This window comes from Crocodylus porosus, unplaced genomic scaffold (genome assembly GCF_001723895.1).
Source record: "Crocodylus porosus isolate Cpor-Errol unplaced genomic scaffold, CroPor_comp1, whole genome shotgun sequence".
NCBI classification, from domain to species: Eukaryota; Metazoa; Chordata; order Crocodylia; family Crocodylidae; genus Crocodylus; species Crocodylus porosus.
The window spans coordinates 12,903,840-12,927,545 of NW_017728911.1; the positions used below are offsets into that span (position 1 = coordinate 12,903,840).

Sequence of the window (23,706 nt, forward strand, 5' to 3'; positions counted from 1 at the left end):
CCCCTGCTCGCTGCAGCCTCAGCCTGTGGGGGCGAGAGGCAGGGGCCGGCGCCTCGCCTGCTGCCTCAGCCCCTGCTCGGCTGTGCCTCGTGCTGCCTGCGAGGGCCGGAGGGGTCTCGGGTCCCAGTACAAAGCGGGGAAGCCCTGAGCGGGGCTGGCATGGTGACGAGGTACCGCCGGGAGAGCTGTGCGGCTGCTTCCCACCTCCCCGGCCGTGTGTACCTGCCCCTTGACGGGGAAAAAACCCACCAGCTTGTAAGAAGTGGTTTCCCGTGTGCTCTGCCGCTCCTTTCCGGCTTCTGGAAAACAAGTTATGTATTAGAGGAGGAAGGAAAAGCGGCTCAAGCTGAGCGTTTTGGGAGATGTTATTTGCCCTTTAACAGCGCGCAGCTGGAGTCCGGGGCGGGTGAAGCTCGTCTAGGAGCGGGCAGGACCCGAGACTCGCTTTAGGCGTCCATGACACACACACTGGAGCACCAGGCTAACTTGATTGCAAGAGGGCTGCCGGTGCGCTTCAGGTTAACTACATACCCCAAATTTGCAAGATCAAGCTGCAAGTAATCCAAGCTCTCTTCCCTAAGTGTCGCTTATGCAAGTATTTTTTTCCATCTTACTGAAAAAAAGTCGGGGTTTTGTGGGTTTTTTCTCTTCCTGTGATCTGTAGTCTGATTTAATTCTTACTGTGGTGGTTAATGTGCTGTTTGCATGCGCTGTACAGGACCTTACATCCAGCATGTCACCTACTGGTGGGCCAAGTGAATGGGAAATGAATGCCAAGGGCTTTCAAATGGGAATGGAGGTCTTGGGGAATAACGTCCACTATATTTCTTGCTGTTGTACATATATGCCAGTGACCACTCCCTACAACTTTAGATAATGTCCCTGGAATGTTCAAGGCAAATATTATTCTTCCTTTGAATCTCTGCTTTATATTTACCATTTTTTCTTTGTGGGTGCAGACATGCATTTTTTTTTTTTTTAAATTAAAACAAAAATGTTTTCTATTAAATAACTGATACAAATTTAGGAGTCAGAAATCGTGAAATGGCACCAGACTCTCAGTAATGCCTAAAAAGTACCAAGCATGCACAAAAAGTACCAAGAGAGTGAGTCTGTTGTGAGCTCTCCTTCTATATCCTGGAACAAGTTCCAAGCATAGATTAGGGTTTTCACTGGCTTCTCCAAAGTATACCAGATGTCTGGGACTATTTCTGACAGCTGGAGATTGCTAGGGCATGATCCTCACCATGCTCTTTTATTTTTTTGCCAAGACATATGCCCCTGTGCTGGGTGGTGCAAGAGCCAGTTCCTGTCATACAAGAATTCCCCTACACCAGAGAAATGCTTCACTCAGACCTGCTGACTCGAGGTCACCTTCATACCAGAAGAGCAGTAAAAAGCTACTCGGTATAGTATATTGAAGTTTGTTGCAGGTTTTTTATTAAATGTTTGACGTAACTGATTGTGAGCTTTGCATTTCTTTGGATGCAAGTAAGGGAAAGGTAGTATTTTACACCCACATATTTAATATGCAGTCTTTATAAGTATACACAGAGAGAGCAGGAAGGAAAAGACTGTAATCATAACAGGAAGGAGTGGGAAGATGCTAAGGTGTGGCAGAGCAGGGAGAGAGATTTAGGAAGGGACCTACTTAGGGGGGGCTAGAAAGGGAGATTCCCAGGGGAGGAGAAAAAAACAGGAATAAATATATGCCATGGGAATTAAGGCAATCCCTGGGGTTCAGAATGGGGAAATAATTAGATGAAAACGTACATCAAAAGGTGAAAACAAAGGGAGGCAGGGAAACAGGGCTGGACAAAGGAGATAGTGATCAGAGTCAAGAAGAAGAGACCAAGAGAAAGAGACACCAAGTGGAAAGTGAAGGTGGAAGAAAGAAAAAGACCTGCTGGGAAAGAGTGAAAAAAGAGACACTAACATTAGTTTTTAGAATGGGTGAGCAAAATGCGGCCCACCGAGCCATCCTATCCAGCCCCCTTAAAAAATTTAGAAAATTAGTATTTATCTGCTCCGGGCTGCCTGTCATGAGGCCCACAATGGCTTGCCAAAACTCACTAAGCAGCTGTCTGCCCAAAATAATTGCCCACCCTGGTTTTAAAATAATAGGAAATTAGAGCTGGAAGGGATCTCAGGTCACCTAGTCCAACCTGCTCGAACCAGGACCATCCCCAACTAGATCATCCCAGCCAAGGCTCTGTCTAGCCAAGTCTTAAAAAACTCCAAGGATGGAGAGTGCACAACCTCCCTGGGTAACCTGTTCCAGTGCTTTACTACCCTCTGCATGAGAAATTTTTTCCTCATATCCAACCTAAACTTCCCTTGCTGCAACTTGAGCCCGTTGCTCCTTGTTCTGTCACCTTCCACCACTGAGAGGAGTCCAGCTCCATCCTCTTTGGGACCCCCCTTCAGGTAGTTGAAGGCTGCTATTAAATCCCCCCTCAGTCTTCTCTTCTCTAAAGTAAATAAGTCCAGTTCTCTCAGCCTCTTCTCAGAAGTCACATGCTCCAGCCCCCAAACCATTTTTGTTGCCCTCTGCCGGACAGTGAAGAATCAAGGAGAGTGAGGAGAGGCTGATAAATGAAAGACTATCAAGCAGAGAAAGAATAAAATGCTATGTTACTTTCTGTATTACTCTATAGAAAACTGGATGCAAAAATGTTACATGCCTATAGACCATGTTTAACTGTAGTTGCTGGGAGACCTAGGGGGCCTGATCCTCTAGAACATGCAGGCACTGGAACTTCAGGCTGTGGATGAGAGATGGTCATAGCTGTTGAGCAGTTTTGCCAACTGTCATGCAGCCATCGTGAGACTCAGGGTTTCTAAGTCAAAATAACTCCACTCACAATCTCCCGATCAAATCCACAGACCTCTGGATTTTCCCAGCAGGTAAGTCTGGAAGGGAAGGGGCAGGGAGATCAAGGCCCTCATGATAGAGGGAGTGGGGCAGGAGCAGTGGTGGGAGTGAATGGTGCCCTGGGGCCAGGGCAGGTCATCCAGGGGCGCAGGGAAGGGATGCTGCTCCCTGCAGCTGTGCGCACACCCAGCAGAGGCACATGGGGCAAAGATTGGCTGCCTGCTGTGGACTCATGGCTCTGCGCCCTGCTGATTTGCCCCAGAAACTCAGCCGTGCAATGCCAGTGTGCTTTCTGAGGCCGGGTGGGCAGGGGACACACCACATGACCAGCACACCCCACATCCCCCGCCCACCCTGTGGATGGCAATGCCATCAGACAGCTGAGCTCCTGGGGCAAAGGCAGCAGGGCGCAGAGCCCCGAGCCCGCAATGAGCAGCACACCTCTGCCCCACAGTGGACACGTGCCCTCAAAGCTTCCTCCAGAGGTGCGCACTGCTGCAGGGAGCTGCACCTCTCCCCTGCACCACTGGACGACCTGCTGGCCCCAGGGCCCCGTTCACCCCTGCCGCTGCTCCTGTCCCACTCCCTCCCCCACCACAGGGGCCTCGATCTCCCCCGTCCCTGCACTCCTTCCCTCTCTCCCTGCCCCTTCCCCTCCACTTAGCAGTTGTGCGCTGTCTGTGTCTGTCTCTGTGTCTGCTCCTCACTTCCAAGCCACAGCTCCCCCAGCCCTGCTGCTGCCTCTCACTCCTGACCCGCAGTACCCCGCATCCTGCCAGGGTATGCAGAGACCCTCCCTCCCCAGGCTCCAAACCCCACACACATACCCACAGCCCTCCACACTTTCACAAATAATGCCCCCCAGCCCCAATACACACAGTTCAAAAACAGCATCTCATGATTTACATGCCAATCTCTTGATTTTTTTAAAAGCTTGTCTCATGGTTTTTGGTGCGGTGAGGTTGCCAGTACTGGTTGAGTGTCCCTGCCACGCTGGGAGGAGGAGATAACCTGTTGTAACTTGACAGATGACAAGTTTGGTGCTAGCCCTCTGGATTGTAATTTAGAGAGTGTCTGATTCTGTTGATGTCTATAGTGGGACATTAGAGACCTTAATCTGTTGAGTTTGGTACACATTATTCGGTTTTTTATTAGGGCACAGTGTACTGCAATGCCATGGCCTACTATCTCAGATAAACATTTTAGATGCATATTTTTTGTTATTAAATCTTTTTAAATCTCCCAGAGTGCAGAGAAATGCTCCTGCCAAACATGTCCTTTTCTTCTAATTTTTTGGCTTCCTATAGCCATCATTTTTTCACTTGGCTAGCTATGGACTGACAAATTTGGATCAGAATTAGTGCCTTAGCCTCCAAGTAAAATGAGAGAGAATTTAAATTGTTACCTTGAAATCAGCTAGAGTGCTTTTACCCTCCCTTTACCCAAGATAGTAAGTACATTACACTTTAAGAAAGCTACATGCTGCAAAGATTTCTTGAAAAATTACATGTCTTTTGATTTCCAAAGCCACTTTTAAAACTTTCTGGACAAATATATCTGGGTATCCATACAGTGGTCTACAGTTACTTCACAGCTGCTTTGTGCACCCTAACCTGAGACCTGCCAGTGTTTAGAGGCAGTAGTTATTAGCTTGAGTGCAGTGCCACACTAAATTGGCTATCCTGCTTCTAGTTCTGGAGTTGGCATGCATCAGTTTAGCATGCAGTATCTCTGCAGTATCTTTGACCTGTGTGTGATGTTAAATTGCATCCTCTGCTGCCTTGTGGGCACTTCTTGGTTGAAGAAGGGCTAAGGGACCGCACCCTGACAGAAAAAGCACTCACACTGAAGCAACGGGCAGTTGGCAGCTCTATTTAAGTTGCTCTCTGACAGAAGCTACAACCTCTGTGTCACTGAATGTGTTGACTTGTTCTGGCCTTTAGATTTTGGCTCAGTGGTCTAAAAGGGGGACAACCGGTCGATGTCAGCCTCCAGCATGGGCTGAAGTTCTTAGCAAAATGGTTTCAAGGATCGAAGAGGGACATAAGGGCCATGAGGGAGTTACCAAGATTTTCAAGCAGCCCTGTTTAGGGGATGGCCTGTTTGCCTTGCATACAGGTGGCCCTAGAAAAGGTGGGTCAAACAAGCCTTGCCTCACATCCTGGCTCAATTGATTTTATAAACAGAATTATTTGCTGAAATTTTCTGACTCTGACACCTGGATATGACTTTGATTTGGATTCAGATTTGAGAAAACTGGCTATATTGAGTAATGAGCTTGCACATTTCAGAATTGATATTGCAGCTCTTTCAGAAAATTGGGTCTCAGAAACAGGCTTCATAAAGGAGAAGGACGCCATTTACTAATATGGCAAACGTGAAGGAGTAAGGAGAGAGCATAGTGTATGGTTTGCCACCAGAAATGAACTTATGTCATCATGTAAAGCTCTGATTTCAGCGTCCATACCTGGATACTTTGAATTAGACTACAGAAGGGATTTATCAACCTTGTCAGGGTCTGTGCTCCAACTCTGTAGGCTAGTGATGAGGAGAAGGACAACTTCTATCAACAGCTGGAAGAGCTGATCGGCAGGATTCCATGGAAGAAACCCATTCTAGCACTTGGAGACTTCAATGCAAAAGTTGGGTCCAATGCTGAGATCTGGCCTCAGATTCTAGGTAAGCATGGCATTGGATGTATGAATGACAATGGCCAGAGAGTTCTTGAATTCTGTGCCAGCCAAGGCTTATCAGTGACCAACACCTTCTTTGCTAGTAACATCAGAAGAACATCATGGAAACACTTAAGGTCCAAGCACTGGCATCAGCTGGACTTGGTGCTAATAAGATATACACGCTTGAAAGATATCCTGCATACACAGTACTTTCAAAGCACAGACTGCAACACAGGCCATTCCCTTGCCTAATGCAAAGTGAAATTTCAAGCTAAGAAGATCCACCACAATAAACCTGCCAAACAACCTTATATTGATTTATGCCAAATCAATGATCCTGTCAAAAAACAGCTTTTTAGTGAAGACAAGTGTGTAGAATGTGGCAACTGAGTTTTGGAAAGAGTATTAAGAAAAATGTTGACTGGTTTGTTGACCAGTTGGAGGTACTGCTGCCACTCATTGAGAGAAAAAGAACTGCTCCGATCACCTAAAAGTCTATCCCTACTACTGATCTGCTCAACAACTTGAGAGAAGCTGGTAAGGGTATTCAAACAGCTTTCAGGAGGTATGCTCAAGAATTTTGGCTGGGTCTCTGCAACAGCATGCAACAAGCAGCTGACACAGGTGACAGTAGATGGTTGTATGAGGGCATTAGAAAGGCCATTGGGCTGACAAAATACATGGGAGCTCTGTTGAAAGACCTGGATGGTAATATCATAACTGACAAGGGGAACCAACTGGAGAACGGAATTGAGCACCATGGAATGATATACTCAAGGGAGTCTGTAGCAGACCGTGTGCTAGACAAATTGCCTGGGTTTGACATAATGACTTTGCTGGATGCCAAATCTACATTAAAGGAACTTGAACAATGCATCAAAAGATTCCCAGTAACGAACTTCAGGATCTGACTGTTTACCTGCTGAAATTTACAAATGCACAAACAAAGATGTGCTGCAAAGATTGCACGATGTACTGCTACTCTGTTGGAAGGAAGAAACTGTTCTGCAAGTTTTCAAGGTTGCTCATGTCATCCAACTCTATAAACCAAGGAGAGAGAAGTGACTGTAATAACCACAGAGGTATATCTTGTCTCAGCATAGTGGGAAAAATCTTAAGCTGTATTCTTTTACCTAGACTTGAAACATTAGCTGTGAGAATCTATCCTGAGAGCCAATGTGGCTTACACTTGAAAAGGTCCACCATAGCTATGGTCTCTCATATAAGACAACTGCAGGAAAAATGCAGATAAGCTGATCCCATTGTGCGTGACTTTCATAGATTTAACAAAAGCCTTTGGCATGGTTAGTCGGTCAGGCCTTTACACTGTTATGAAGAACTCTGGTTGTCTACCTCTACCTCTAAACCTTGTGAAATCTTTACACAATGGCATAAAGGCAACTGTAATGTATGAAAACCAAAAGTCTCACTCATTCAGCAACAACAATGGAGTGAAGCAGGGCTGCATACTGGATCCCATATTGTTTAATATTTACTTTTCATTCCTGCTTCAACATGCTGATGTTGAAGAGGGTGTCTATCTCAGCACTAGACATGATGGAGGACTGTTTAATATTGCAAGGTTCAGAGCTAAGATGAAAGGAAAGGAGGTCATTATGAGGGACCTGTTCTTTGCAGATGATGCAGCCCTAGTGGCTCACAGTGTTGATGCCCTACAACATAGTTCCCTGACTCATGAAAAATCTTTAGGCTAGCAGAAAGCTTGAAAACTGTTATCATGCGCCAAGGCTTTTCAGAACCAGTTCCAGATATCACCCTAGATGGTACTTGTCTGGATGTTGTTGACCAATTCTTTTTACTTTGGCTCTACTGTTACCAGCAATGTGGATCTTGATGCTGAGTTCATTAGTAAAATTGGCAAAGCAGCCAGGAACTTTGGTCTTTTGTAAGACAGAGCCTGGATGAATAACAGGCTGTCATATTTATGAAATGAGGTTTTTTCACTCTTCTATATAGCTCAGAAACATGGATGATCTATGCCAAACATACTAAAAGACTAAACAGCTTTCATATCAGATGCCTGCGTAAAATTCGTCGAATAAGATGGCAAGACAGGGTGACAAATATGGAAGTGTTAAATCATGCTAGTATGTCATTCATGGGAATGTTGATTGGTAAGAAAAGACTCAGGTGGCTTGCTTATATCAAGCGAATGTCAGATCACAAGATCCTGAAGAATGTGCTGTACTCTGAAGCTTGCAACAGGTCTAGAAAGAGAGGCAGACTGCTGCTCAGATTTCAGGATGCTTGCAAAGATGATTTAGCATCCTTTGGAATCTCTGTGGATGACTGGGAAAGGAGTGCACAATGCCGTTCTGACTGGAGGAGTCAGCTTGCAGATAAAGCAAGGTGCTACGAGGCAGACTGGATCAAGTTTTGTGATGACCAGCATCAGAGGAGGAAAGAATCTGTTGTTTGTATTCAGAGCATTGCTAGTGTGTGGGTGTGCCCTACCTGTGGGCAGGACTGTCATGTGGGCATCAGACTCAGCAGCCCTCAAAGAACTCATTGGCGCATACACCACGCTCTGTAAACAACAACTGTACCAGCTGATCTCTGCCAAGCCCTGTAGTGCATGGCACCCTTTAACTCAGATCCTCCAGTTAATTCTACACAACCAAACCCTGGTACTCCAGTATTGCCATCCCCAAGAATTCAAATATCAGGTTCCCTCCCCACCACACCCTGCCAAAAAAAGTATGTTGGCTTGAAAATAATAAGATTTAAAGCAATAATGAATTTAAAGACCCTTTGATTTGCCTCTGCCTTTTGAACATAAGACATGTTTAAAACTTCTCTCTGAAACCATGAGAGCTAGAAACCTTTTCTTTTTTTTTTTTTTTCTTTTCTTTCTTAATGAAAGCCAAGATTCTAGAACATACACATGACTCTGGGGTCAACTGCTTTAACCAAAAAAACAAGTATCATGGCAGCTGATGATACTGCATTTGTGCAGTCTTTTTAATCCCAGTAAGAGTCTGGGTGTAGAACTGCCTGGTTGATTCAGTTTGAAGATCAGAACCATCAGTCATACTGTCTTCAGCTCACAACAATGGTCTTAACATTGCTCTCTCAGGGTAAAAACCCACTGAAGTCAATGTGATTTTTTTTTACTTTGCTACAGTAAACAGTTTAAGACTGTATTCTATTGCCATCAGACTTAAAATAAAACTATTTAACAACTTCTTTTATAAAGCACATTAAAAATATTTAATTATTGATTTATTGCCTTGGGAGATTTTAAACAGCCATCATAACATTCCAGAGAAGATCACGGTACAATAATAAAAAAATATTAATTTAAAGGATGTAGAAGAATGATCAAATGTGTGGATCCTTCATTCTAATGTATGGTATATGTGCATCAGATAGGGCAGCAGCAAGAAGTGTACGCTCTACTTTATGATGCTTTAACTTTCTGATCATTTAAAGGAAAGAAAGAAAGGAAACTGAAGAACCACAGCAACCACATAAACAACTTCCTGTGGTTTTCTGGTGACTGTGGCCTAGAAAGAGAACAATTCTATATGAGGGTTTTTCAAAGATACCATATGCTTCTCCTGCCATAATGAATTAGTCTTGGAAAAAGTAAAATCAACATATATGTATGTGTATGTATATCATCCATGATCCTGGTAGATAGTTTAGTTATTATTGTACATTGCATTTTTGTGATGGTTACACAGATTCAGGATTTTCAGAAGAGGAGACAAAAGAGTGAAATGCAAAGTGGAACCATAAGAGAACAGCATAGTGTAAGGAACTAAAAGACTTCATCAAGAAATTGTAAGGTGATTTAAGAGAAGTCAATGGAATTATTCATGCTCTAAACATTAGGTAAACGCTTAAGTCTCTTGTTGAGCCAAGGCCTTAAAGGAAAGAGTTCATATAACATTGATGTACGGTGTTTATTTTTTCCTAGTGCTTATTATTTTCCTAGTTCCCTGTGATTAAAGCTCTCTACCCAGATCTTACTTGCTTCATGAAAAAGGCTGTGTGCCACTTAACTCTTCTTCCATATACACTGCAGCTAATAGCACAGTATGGTGATTGTGCAGAGCCATGCTGTCTTCCAAGACTCTTCTTTGTCTTAGTGAATAGACCTGTTGGGGTAGGGCAATATTACAAGAGGTTTTACTTTTGCCTGCATCAATAGCTACCATACTACACTTACTATTTCTAAATACGTAAGTAACAAGAAGGTGAGCCAGGCAGCCTGAAGCTCCTCACCCTGTACTGTATCACCCATATAAAACAATGTTATTTATTTTTGTCTTAGATTGATATGTTTGACAACCCTATGAACAAGCAGCATATGTGGCCTCAAGAGGCTCATGACCTGTAGATGTCCATCTGTATACATATGTTTGAAGATGTGGATGGCAATGTATCTGAAAATACTGAAGGACACAACAACAGACCTGACTTGGTTTGCCAGTCAGCAGGATCCAAACTCTTAAGACTGTGGTTTTTGCTACAGTAATTATTTCTGGAGCTTAAAAATTTACTGTTCTCCTAAGAAACTGTATTGTTTAATATGTTTGTATTGTTTCAGTCAGGCCATCGCTTCAAACTAGCAGTGTTAAAGGCATTAAAAGTAGACCAGGATAGCAAAATGAGGCAGTTTTCAGCCCTAAAATATTTAAGGAATTCGCTACTGTATAAAGTTGAAAGGAACTTTGGCTGCCCATGTTGGACCTGGTGAGGTATTCTTCTAGGTTCTTCCTTTTGGCCTTTGTTTGGTTTTGGCCATCCCATAGAAAATCTCTGTCGTATCTGCTATTATGTTTACACAATCTGAGGACAGCACAGAGGAAAGCATGATCAAGAAGACTTATGTGATCTCAAAAAGCCTTGTTCATGTTCATGTAGGAAAATGTAATCAAGAAGCCTTGCTCATGACAGCAACGCTAATGTATTTGAAAGATATGATAGAAAACTGTTTTACTTGCTCATTTTATATCCTGGCACTTTGTGAATGGAATTGTATATTTTAACTGCTCTATGGCTAATTTATGACATTTTTTATAAACTGAGATATGTATAATCTGTGTTTCACCTAGTGGATGCCAACATTTCAGATATGTGTACTTTGCATTGTTCCATCTTTCTTTCCCCTAATTTACTCTGTGCAAAAGGGACAACAACAATAACTGACGACAGCTGTGAACCTGAAGAGGGTCTACGTTCACTGCTAGTGTAGCTCTGTTCACATCAGTGGAGTTACAGCAGAGATTAATTTGGTCCAAAGGGACGAAAACATGTCCCAGCCATCAGGCACTGTCACTATTCATGTTTTGCTTTATTCATTACTGCACTCAGAGCAAATGTACATGATGTGCTGACATTTAATTCTTATGTATTCTTCTCCAATTAAAAAACCTACACCTTCTACAAAAAAAAAAAAGCAGTGGTTCATCTGCACACAAGTTCATCAATATTTGGGAACAACAGCCAAAAGGTAGTCCATTCTTTATGCAAGAAAACTTTAATTTATTAAGCTAATTGACTTAACTTGTTGACAAGCAAACCTGTGTTCATAAGCAACATTTTTCAGAAATGGTTTCCCATTCTATAAAACAACAAAGGTGCCTTTTGAAACTCAAGCAATAATCTCCAAATATCCAGAGACATAAAGCTGTGTGTTTCTGGTTTGCAAGGGTGTGGTTTTCCTGCGCTGAATTGTTTTGAAACATGAGTTCACTTCTATATTTTCTAAAATATGAACCACAAATACCTCTGCTACAATGACTGCTAGTCTGATCCAAAGAAAATGGTGGTGAAGTATATTAATAATGAGAAAATTATAAATATTGAACAGGAACAGATGAATGTTGTTAACAAAGAGGGCCAGAGCAGAGATAACTCAAAAGACCTGAAATCTTGTTGTTTCTTAAATCTTTACATAAAGTCTTCATTGGCTAATTAAAAGAAACTTATATGTTAAGCCCTTTTATTTATGTTTAGCTTTTATTATATACAGATTTCTTATTCTTTTTTTTCCTTGAATTTTTCTCTCTACTTCTTTAGGATTTGGTTTTATGCACAGAAATGCACATGCATAGCTCCATCAAGTAGAGGCAGTAACGGTTCCCTTCTTGGATGGAAATCTGTTATAGCCTAAAACCCAATTATGAGCTTTGTCTGAGTTCGAATCTGTGCTTTGAGAGCATATAAAAGTTTTTATAAAATTTCATCCAATGGAACAGACTGCCATTGTTCCATTGGATGAAACATCTATTTCATGAGGCGCATAGGATGATCAGTCTCTTGATAATGTGGACCATAAGGTGTTGAACCTTTTTTAACTCCTTGCTTATTTTTATTCTTTCTTATATTTATGCTGGCTAAACATTTTCAAGTGTGCTATGACTTGAGGCTGTCTGCTTTGCTGTCAGGCACTTAACTTCCTTCAGTGGTGTCCCCTTTTGGCTTTTTCAGTATTCTGCTATTCCACCTTATGATGATTTAGTTGCTCAGTATTAGCTTAATGTTATTAAGCTTAATGTTATCAACAGTTTTCTTGAGGGTGTTTTATAAGTATGTAAATCATGGCCAATTATTATTATTTTGCAAGCATGAAAGGTACATAAGTGTGTCAAATACATCTATGCTTTAAAAAGATAAAGCACAGCATAGTATAACAGTAAATGATGACCCTACCCATCAGCTGTGCCTGAGATAATAGATTATGACTATCTAAAGAAAATATATGGAACCCAAATATTCAACACCTTGGACAGAATAAGTAGTGCTCTTAATCACCTTCAATGTATAGGAGCTAAGCAGCAGTCTGATAATCTGTGATACTGCAATCTTATTTTATCTAAAGTGAGGATTGTTGTGAGTGATATCTTTTATTGGAGCAACTACATACTTGTGATAGACTTAGATACGATTCTGAATACAGTGCAAGGTCACCTGAAGAAGAATGCATTGTATACAAAAGCTTGTCTATCCCAACTATGCAGTTGGTCTAATAAAAGATATCACACATGTAAATCCTTGCCTTGAGTAGTTCCTCGACCATCAGAGCTACAACATCACTCCAGTGTTAGCAAAACATTTAAGTAAGATTGACGTTAATTAGTGGCATATTTCACTGCTAAACTGTGGACATTATTTATCTTTAAATATCTATCTAAATTCAGTTCAGTGCAAGTTTCTAGTACAAGTTAGAAACTCTTCATTTTATTTAACTATTTCAGACTAGTGTTCAAGTGGAGAGCAGGATAGAAACTTCTTAGTGTAGGAGAATGTATTTTCCCCTAATGTGTTACTGTCATGGAAGTGGAACATATATTACATGGTGGCATTTCTGGCTCTGCTGTGTCAGCCTGGACATCACTGAGTAACATGCTGCAAAAGGATGGAAACCCTGCTCCTAAGTAATGTGGTATACTCTGGTTAAGTACACAGCAATGCTGGGCTGTATTTTCAGTTTATAACAGAGAAATAGGACAGGTTAAACGTAGAAAAAATATTTACATAGCTTTTCTTCTATACTACTTAACAGATATGCAGCTACTGAAACTCCTGACTCATCAGAGGGGAGAGGGACAAGCAGCTGGGGAGCCTGGGAAAAGAAGGCTCTGAAGGACTGGAAGCAGAGGGACTACTGAAATTGAAACCAAGTTCAAATGGAAATTTAGTGCACAGGGTTTGCATGGTGCCAGACTCCTAGATTTCCACATAGAATATTTATGCATCTAGTAAGGAACGTTTCTAATTTTAAAAACTTTGTGGCCATTAAACTCAACAGGAATGTATCCGCTGACTCTGTGTGGTTGGATACATAGGTGCAAAAGATGTAAACCACTGGAGAGATCTTGTCTTGAAAACTGATAAGAGCTCAAAATCATGAAAGCTACATAGCATTTTCCATGAACCTCCAATTTCACTTTTGGTGGCCCCCCTGCCTCACAGACTCAAACCACTCCTCCCAATATCCACATACGGATTAGTGGAACTTCTCTGGTGCTGCCTTCCAAAGTATGGGGGAAGGTACTCTACTTCACAAGAATTGCAGCAGCTATGACAAGGACCCTTTGGCTATGTATAGACAGTTAAAAAGCCTGAGGCTGAATCAATTCAGTCTTCGCAGCTTAGTCTAAGTTGTGTAGGTTGAACCAATAAGCAAGCGAACAGATATTCACTTTTGATTCTGGAAATGCAGCCACGTGCCTGCAGTGGCCCAGGACAGAAGCTGGAGGGCACAGTAGCATGCCTCCTTGCTCGGCTGGAACAGACAGATCAGGCCAAAGCTAGCCCACCCACCCTGTGAGAGGGCGTTTGAGGGGGAGTTGCAAAGCATCCTGGGATGCTGGGGGACTGCGAGTTAGCTTGAATCCGGAGGGGATCTGGGAAAGAATTTCAATAAACCAATTTAACCTAAATCAGTTAAGTCTGATACTACATCCATCCAGGTTTATCTTAAACTGGTTTCAGCCATTTTGAAAGCACTGTGAACTTCTGTTCTGTTACAGTTTTGAACTGGTTTCCTATAATTTATACCAGTTTGTGTTATTTCCTTGACTCAATTGCTTGGCATCTACACTAAATTTTGTAGTACTCAGGTATTCAATCATGCACATGTACTGCAGAATTTCTTAGATGTACATTGTGTCAGCCTAGCGGTGTATATCAAATTGATACATGCAAACTGCACAAGACCACTTCTCACCATCTCAAACAAAAGCCTTTGGTGAGTGCTATTTCCATGGCAAATCTAAAGTTTTTACACAGCATTTTGAATGCAGGACTGTTAAAAGAAATTGTCAACCTTTTTCATTGTTAAGAACACTTTTTTCATCTTTATTTTATTAAAAAGCTAAAAACAATTTAAGTTCAAGCTTTAAAAACAACACTTTTAGGTAGGTTATCCTGGAAAATGTTTAGCCCAACAGGAAACTGTAACTGAAAACAAGAAGTAAGGATAGGAAAGGTTACGTAAAGTTCTCTACTGCAATCAATACTGCTTCTACTCATATTGAATTCAACATTCACTTCTTTACCTCATTTGGACCTCCATCTCACCTAATCTATTTTATCTAATTCATCTCTCTACACATTTACACTGCAAACAGATTTGTGAACTGTTTTTGATTTACCAAATATAAAAATTCACCACAGACTAGCAGCTGGCAAACTTCACATGCTAAGGGGTTCAATTCTGATCTTAAAGTAGAGGCAGCACAACTCCACATAGCTTGTAAAACTAGATACTGCATTTGTGTGTTCTCAGGCAGCATTACCTGGTAACTAGTAATGTACTACTTATGTAGCTGGTTCAGAGCTACATTAGACTCCAGCTTTTAATTCAAAAAACAATAATTTTTCCCTCTAATGTTGTTATATTACTGAAAAGAAAACGTCTTGATGTAAATCTTATTTACTATGGTGAGTATTTAATATTTATACTGCACTGTTGGCAAGAAGTTCTAAGCAAGAGTGTGCTATGTGATCTACAAACATCTCTAAACATACCTCCCTGTCCTAAAAAGCTTATAAAAAGCTGAGCATGGCTGAACACACAACCCTTATGCTATTGGATTAGGTGAGGGCATACCCTGCGTTTAACATTTTTGGCTGTTGCTGAACATTTTACACACCTTCCATTTGAAGGTGACTGGTCAGCATAAACTTCATATAACAGTAAATCCAATTACGGACTATAAATATTTCACTAGCTAAATGTTTTCCTTAAATTTCTGTCTATTCAATCCAGGTTCAGACTGTAATTCAGTAACTTTTAAACACATGAATGTTGCTGTGCTGGTAGAAGGTGCTATAGCAGCAGCCTGGAGACTGAAATGCTTTTCCTACTTACAGAACAGGTAAAGCAAGGGGAAACCAGCAAAACAAGCTTCCCTGTAATGTCCTGTCAATGTGCCTCAACACCCCAAATACTGTAGATGGTTTCTTGGGGTAGAAAAACAGTTCAATTTCTCTGACTCTTTAAGTCCTACACTGGAAGAACTAACTGTAGCATGATGTGCACTGGTTTACTTCTGGGAACTACAGAAAACCAAATTCACTCAACTATCTCCTGGATGACTATATCTATCAGTCACCTTACCAAAGTTAGATTTAAAAGAGTGGGCTAACTGTAAAGGCCTGTCTTCTTCATTGCCTACCCAATGAGACAGTAGTCCCCAGTATCTGTCATATTTGCTCAACATCTTGCTCTGTGCAAGAATACCGTCTCTGATTAACAAGTGTTTCTAAAAGTATTTTCCAAAGTGAGAGGAGACAGTATTGCCAAGTGTCAGGATTTTCAGGAGTCAGATAAACTGTTACTTCTTGTGTGAGATGTTCTAAGACAAGCAAATGTTATAAGAGACAATGAGAAATACTTGACATTGAAGCATTTTAACACAGCTGCTTGTGATAAATCTGAAGGTGAGAATAAACTTCCAGGGAGACATTTGTTAAACTTCTTTGGCAGAAACATGTTATCTTCTCATATCCCTTAAATGGTTCCTCATTAGAAGGGTCAAACATTTACAGTACTTTTTCTTGCATCTCCCCAAAGACTAGTGGTATCTTTCTTACACTCTTCTAAACAACAGGTGCAAAGACCGGAGTGGGGTGAGGGGTGGGAAGGTTAAACAAAAAAGGACTCCTAACATTCTGGCCTCATTTTTCCTTCTCTCCCTGCTTCTCCTCTCCTGGGTGCAATATGCTTATGCAGTATGCTTAAAGTCTTGTTTTCCTTTCATTTTCCCACAGCTCTGGTCAGAGTGTTGTAACTGGAAAACACTCCTGTGGCTCAGTAACTGTCCCGTCTATGGCAAAGCTACAGACAAGCAGGTTTGTAATCTAAAAAGTAAAACTGAATTCTACATTATCAGCATGTTCTCAGAAATGAATCTTGCCCCTGTAACTGTAATCAATCCTGCTGATGCAAAACACCATTATTAAAGTGCCCTGCGTAGTAATGGGAGGAGAGACGCCTTTCAAAATTCACGTGCACAAAATTAGATAGGAAAAATTGGTGTGGTGGCAATGGGAGTAGCCAGTGTGGTGGCAAATTGCACCTTCCTGAACAGGCCGGCCTGGATCCAAGGAGGTGAGTCACAGCCTAAGTTGGCAGACAGATGTCTACCTGCATTCCTCTGAGTGCTGCTCCAGGAATGCAGGGTTTCATTTCTGCCACTAAAACCCTGCTAGCAAAGCTGGCTAAAGGAAGTACTGGATCTGTGTACTTCCTCTTAAGGCATCCTTCCCAAGCACCCCTTCTGCCCAATGTCAATCACTTGGCGCTTGCTTACATTACAGAGCAGCTGCCACTTGAACAACAGTGCCAGAACTATGACAGAGCCCTGTAGCTTATGCAGCTTACACTAACAAGAATAGTTTGTGTTTTTTTGCCTCCAGAATACACTAGCTCCCCAAACAGCAGAAGCTTAGCCAGCAGAAGCCCTTTTCTGCCAATGAAGCTGTGTCCCTATGAGGACACATTTTGCCAGCAGAGCTACACATGAGCTTTTCATACTTATAACCAACATAGGTATGCCAGCACAGCACTGTAATGCATACGAAGCCTTAGCTATGCTCAGTGTGTACCACCACAATCTTCTTCCCTCAGGCACAATTTATAACAGGGCTCTCTCTCCAGCTTCTGGGTGAACCTGTTGCTGGAATGCATTGGAAAAGAAATAGTGATATGTATTATGCATATTTACATTACATTTCTACCTTTACTTCAGATATACAGCAGCTACTGAAATTCTGCCACATCTGGGGCTAAAGCAACGGGATGGTATTCAGCAAAACACACACCATAGAAAAATGGGGTGGAGAATGAGGGATGTCCCCTTACTCCATTAAAAAGTTCAAGGGGTTCTTTAATATTCATGCATGCATAGCAGCCAGCTAAGGCTGTGTCCAAAAGACACACACTGAACTGCAAGCAGCTGAATCTATCTTCCTTGAAAGGATGAAGATGTGAAACAATCCTACTGGAATTTGAACCTTTAGTTTCAGGATAAATTTTATGATCAGAAAACCAAGCCATCTTTTCCATCTATTTCTCCAGCAATGCATTTCCTACAGAAGCATAACCCAGAATACTTTGGGATTGTGTTTATATAAATCCTGAATTGCAGCATGAAAACGAACTGCAGAAACACCAGCTGAGATTTCAACTCGGTGAGGCACCAATTATACGTGAGCAATTCTTGGAAAATCACAAATCTGCCTCTGAGCTCATAGGAAAGCACGTGATAGACAAGATAAACATTGCACTAACCTTCACAAGCAACCTGATAGTTATTTTGGATACCTTTCTCACCCTTTCCTTAATCTTTTCTCTAGGGGAGTCAGTACTGATCATGAAAAGATTTTTAGCAGCATCTCACAAGAGAATTATAACATATATCAGCTTATTTCTAAAATTTGTTCTGATATTTTAAATGTACATTTGATTTTATGTAATTAAATTATATGATGTACTGTCCCCAAATTCCTTTTATTTTACCCATTTCTTGCTAGTTGGTGGAAGCATGTGAATGAAAAATTTATACAGGCTCATATATAAGGATTCTTTTTTCTGTGCAAACTCTATTATGTAAATAGAAGTGGAACTACAAGCACAATTGGCACATACCATTATGTCTGTGATTACAGTCCTGATTCAATAATACTTGTTTCTATTATCAGGAATGTTTACAGAGCTCCACCTTCATTGCAATGTGAGAGCAAGCAACAATGGCCACACCCATGGTATATTTTGGCAGCAGCAGGGTGCAGATGTCAGATTCTGATTGTGTTTGCTTCAAGTTTCCTGTAGGTCTGTAAATGCCCCCACCCCTCTCCCCCAACGGTCACTTATAATATCTCTTTTCTAGTTTCTGGATAGCATTAGTGGAAATTCATCAGATAAACTTGGGGAGCAGTTATTTGGCTCTTGTTGCTATTTGTAGTTATTAAAAGAAAAGAAGCAGCTGTGAAAATACATTGCTTGAGATCCAGCTGATTTTTCAAAATTACTGGAGTGTTTTTCCGCCCTGTTTGTTAAGAAACCTATGTGTTTCTCTGCCATGCTTATTCACAGATGATGTATTTGTACAGATTAGTTCTGAAAGAGGCATGTTTTTAACACAATATGAAACAGCAGGAACACCCGGATGGTATGTGCAGTTCTGCCACAGATCTCCTGTGTGTCCCTGGGTAACCTACTTAACTTTGCACATCACATTCCATCAGTATAATGCAAATATTTTACCAGGAAACTATGATTAGTATTATTATTTTTAGTGTTCTTTGATATTCAACTGTAGGCACAGCTGCATAACTGCTATTCATCTGTAATTTTAATGGGCAAAGTTAAGTAGCAAGATTTACAAGTTGCTCCTCAAAATTCAGATAACTGATTTGCTCTACATGTTTAGCTTTTAAACCTTCCTCCTGAACCAGTTTCTTAAGGCTCCTGATACAATTTGGTACTCTTGTCTGAATTCCCTCCCTGTTGATGCATGGAGAGGGATTCTTATAATTTATGAATTACCAGTAAAACATAAGGATGTTTTGTTCCTATGCAAGGGGCTTCTTTTTTCCCTGACACAAACTTTGTGTATGCAGTTTAAATGTCTTTGGTATTTTGGGGAACCTTTACCACATTGAAAAGTTCAATCTGAGTATATCTACACAAGATGATAAAAGCACAGTAGACTAATTCTACTGTGCATTAGTGTGTCACAGTGAAAGCCAATTACTGCGCATTAAGTTAGTACCTGCATTACAGATACTAAACTTAATGCACCATAATATTATGGTACATTAATGCATATGTAGGATATCTAATTTCCCTCCACCAATAATGCCAACTGTTGCAAAACCATTGTGAGACTTGAGCTTTCTAAATCAAAATGACTCCAACTTGCAATCTCTCAATCAAACCCTCAGATCTCCAGATTTTCCCAGCTGGTAAATCTGTGGAGAGGAAAGGGGCAGGGGAAGATCAAGGCCCCTGGGGTGAGGAAGGGAGTGGGGCAGAAGCAGGGACCCCCGGGCCAGGGCAGGTTGTCCAGAAGCACGAGGGTAGGCATGGCCCCCTGCAGCAGCGTTCACCCCCGAGGGAGGCAGAGGCGGGTTGCCTGCTGTGGGATTAGGGCTCTGTGCCCTGCTGCCTTCACTCTGGGAGCTCAGCCACGTGACACCAGCGTGCTTCCTGCTGCTGGGCAGGCAGGGGATGCAACGCATAGTCAGCACGCCCCGCATCCCCTGCCCATCCAGCCAGTGGCAATGGCATCACACAGCTCCTGGGGACAAGGCAGCAGGATGCAGAGCTCACAGCTTACATAAGGCAGACCACCTCTGCCCCACAGGGGGCACCTGCCCCCCATGCCTCCCCCAGGGGTGTGCGCTGCAGCAGGGGCTGCTCTCCTCCCCCATGCCTCTGGATGACCTGCCCCAGCACTGACCCCAGCCCCTGCTTGTGCCCCACTCCCTCCCTCACTATGGAAGCCTTGATCTCCCCTCCCACCCAGCCCCTTCTCCTCCACTTACCAGCTGGGTGCTGTCCATGTCCGTCTCTGTGTCTGTTCCCCATTCCCAAGCCACAGCACCCCCAGTCCCGCTGCTGCCTCTCACTCTTGACTGACAGTACCCTGCATCCTGCCAGGGTGTGCAGGGACCATCCCTCCATGGGCTCCAAACCCCACACGCACCCATAGTCCTCCACACCTTCACAAATAACCCCCCTCCTCCTCCCCACATACACACTTCAAAAATAGCATCCCATGATTTACATGCAAATCTCTTGATTTTTTAAAGAGCTTATCTCATGATTTTGACACAATGGGGTTGACAATACTCATGTCCATCTCCTTTTCAACACTATTCTTTCCCATGATTCTCCCTCCCATTGAAAATTAGGATTTATGATTACTTTTACTTGCTGTATTTGCCTGTATTTCTCTAAACCTGTGATTTTCAATCAGTGTCATGGCACTCTGAGAACCTTTTGAGGGTGCTGTAGGGTGTCTCACAATATTAGGAGTATTAGGGGTACAAACACTAAACATGATTTACAAGATAAACCCAGGAATCCATAGTGTCAAAAACGTTTCAACCTGTTTTAGTCTTTCTGAGTTCTTTGCAACAGAAGACTTGTTCTATTGTTTTCCCCTTGTTAAACAGAGGCGTGCCTTGAGTCACTGATTGTAAAACGATTGAGAACCACTGCTCTGGACTGAATCTCATTTGAATATTTTCTGGCTATTTCCAAACACTCTCTGTTCCTTTATATTAATTCCTTGTCCTAACTAGTGTTCACAGATAACAACTTAATTATAACAACTTATTTAATATCACCCGTGAACTTCAATATGTTCATTATCCCTTCTCTTCAGCTGTTTGACAGGAGACATTATAGCCAACTTGACAAATAAATATGTTCTGATACACTTTTCTATATTTCTGTAGCAGTTCCAAAGCTGTTGCAGCCCAGAATTGCTCTTTCCTTTAAAAATAGAATTAATGTAAAAAAGAAGAAATCTAGATACAACAGTGGGTCAAATAACTACTGAAGTTGCAAATCAACAGAGAGAAGCCAGGAAATGTACAGCTATGGCAAACTTTGTCTTTTTCTTTTTCCCTCACTGTGCTTAAGTTTGCATCACATGATATGTCACTTTGTTATCATAGTACATTATCACCATTCAAGGACCAGGCAGTACCCAGGCACAAGCACACTCAGTACTTCAGCTTTTGTAGCTTTAATCCTTAATGTTACAGCAACATAGCTTTTTAACTTTGCAACTGTATGCTGGTATAAATGGCTCTTGTGAGTAATTTTCCTTAAGGGCAACCATACAAGTCTGACATATTTTCTGACTATCCATATTACTGAAGGTTGTTTACAGCTCTGAGCAAAACAGTGAAAAGTACTGCCACTCTCATGATCAAGCAATCTAAGGAGACAATTGTTTTGATAGCTACATAAAAAGAACTCTGTTTATCCACAAGTACATCTACACTTTTCAGTTTCCTCTTTAAACACATACACACTTGAAACTGTTTATAGGTTTTATGAGTCCATGTTGAGCGATTCACAACAACTATACATATGCAGTTGTCCACATCACATTGCTAGCCCCAAATTAAGCTACTTCTGCCTAATTTCTCCATGGCCAGGCAGCACTGCACTATTTCAGCATGAAAGCTCATCATTCTGGTCACACATCATTTGGCATACTACCATGGTTTGTGTGTTTTGGGAATGCTTGCATTATGCATTGTGGGATTCTTCTCAGAAGGCAACAGAATGCTGGGCCTAGCAGTCAAATTAAATAATTCTCATGGTTCCTCTCACATCAACCAATCACTCATCTTGTTTTGGCAGGCCAGCACAGTCTTCAAATGCTGACAAGCAACATGGAGGAGATTATTAACAATCTGCTACAACCTATCAAAGGCTGTGCAATCACTTCAGAATCATGGTGATAAGACCATCCACAGGGGTGGAAGCTGAAATAAAGCAGACGTTTCTCTTAGATCTTTTCCTGGAACAGTTTCACTTGATGGACTGCCATTTTTAGGCTCTACCAGCTAACACCAGTTAGTGAGACAGGTCATTATTTGCAGCAGCACTTTAGTATAGCAAAAGCTCCCTTCCTAGACATGTGTGCACTGGGGTGTATTGAAGCGCATCAGTATTTTAGAAGCTCGCTGTTCTTAGATAAAACAAAAGGCCTGTTGTGATGGAAGTGTGTACTGCTATCGAGCTGTGTCATACCTCAGCAACTCATTGGAGGTTATTAATTGGATTGCAGTGCTGGAGCTTCCAAATTGTAGTGGGGCCATTGGTAGGGCCAATGTGCTTATTCCTTGTTGCTCCCCTCTCACTCTTGGCTTTGGAGCTCATTAATAGAAATAGATATTTCTCCATAGTGTTGCAGGACCTTGTTGATCACCAGTATTAATGTGAAGTCATCCATGACACTAGTATCTTTAGAAATTCAGGACTGTTTTCCATGATGAGAAACAGATCTTTTGTTCCAATGCTTCCTTTCAATATTGATGGCACTACCATCTCTCCAGCCATTCTAGCTAAATAGCTGTAGAATGATAGTGAAATGTATATTTGGAAGACAGAAAGATGGCATGATCTGATTTCAAGGCTGGAGCTGCTGAGAAATATTTTCTTCTTACCTTAATGGCTTGCTTGTTTTGCTCAGTCTGTGAGATAGCCAGGGAGAAAGCCTTGGGGGTGAAGGAAAAAGGTGGGCAGACTTCCTAGATGTCTTGAACTGTCACTGAGGAGGCTTTCAAGAGATGCTTCAATTACTCAGGGGTACAGGGTTAGGAAGAGGCGTGATAGGAAAGCAGTTAAGATGTGTAAAACAGTTCCAAATACAGAAGTTCAAGCCCTGTTCTAGACTTGTGTCAAAGGCTGCTCCCAGCTGACCTAGCTATAAAAGGGCACCTAGTAATCTGGGCCATGGAGTCAAAGGCAGCTGGACATGATGAAAGCTCTGTCAGTCCTTTTGCATGATATTGCTTACAGAAACTGGTATGCCTCATCTACACGAGCCCAGTCAGCTGAAGAGCAGCTTAACCAAGCATTGTGCTCTAGTCTAAAGATGGTGCCACTTTTGAACAAGTTATGCTTTTGTGTAAGGTTTTAATCATAACTGCTGTAAATTTTGTAGTAGTGTAAGAATGTTATCATGCTTTATCATGGGGATTTTAGGATATTTATTTTTCATGGGGATTTTAAGCTACATGTGGGATTTTAATGTAGTACACATTTGTATTCTACGAAGGTAGGCAAGACTCACAAGTACGTAATATAGACTTAAAAAAAACACGAATAGATTGTATTGAGAACAGTAAAAATATATTGACCGTATGTAATACGTACCAAAAGTACAATGCTGTACAAAGTTAAAAACCAAAAACCCCTAACAAAAATTTTAAAAAGTGTAGGTTGGGAGGCAAAAACTGTTTTTGGCATTTCTGAGTGAGGACCAATATCTTGCCTGTGAGGAGTCAGGCGTTTCCCATTAACAGTTTTTTTCTTTGTTGTTCTGTAGCATCTTGTTGCAATGATCAGAGGTAGATGGCTGTAAGACATGCCACAGTCCCAGTCACAGAAGCAACTTGTTTTCCAGAAAGGCTGTTTGCCCA

The 23,706-nt window shown here is 41.7% G+C and overlaps 1 protein-coding gene across 5 annotated transcripts in view; it reads right to left on the minus strand.

The window, feature by feature from the left end:
* The window catches only part of TJP1 (tight junction protein 1), a 276,897-nt gene that overhangs the window by 128,388 nt on the left and 124,803 nt on the right, over positions 1–23,706 (minus strand). The window lies entirely within an intron of this gene.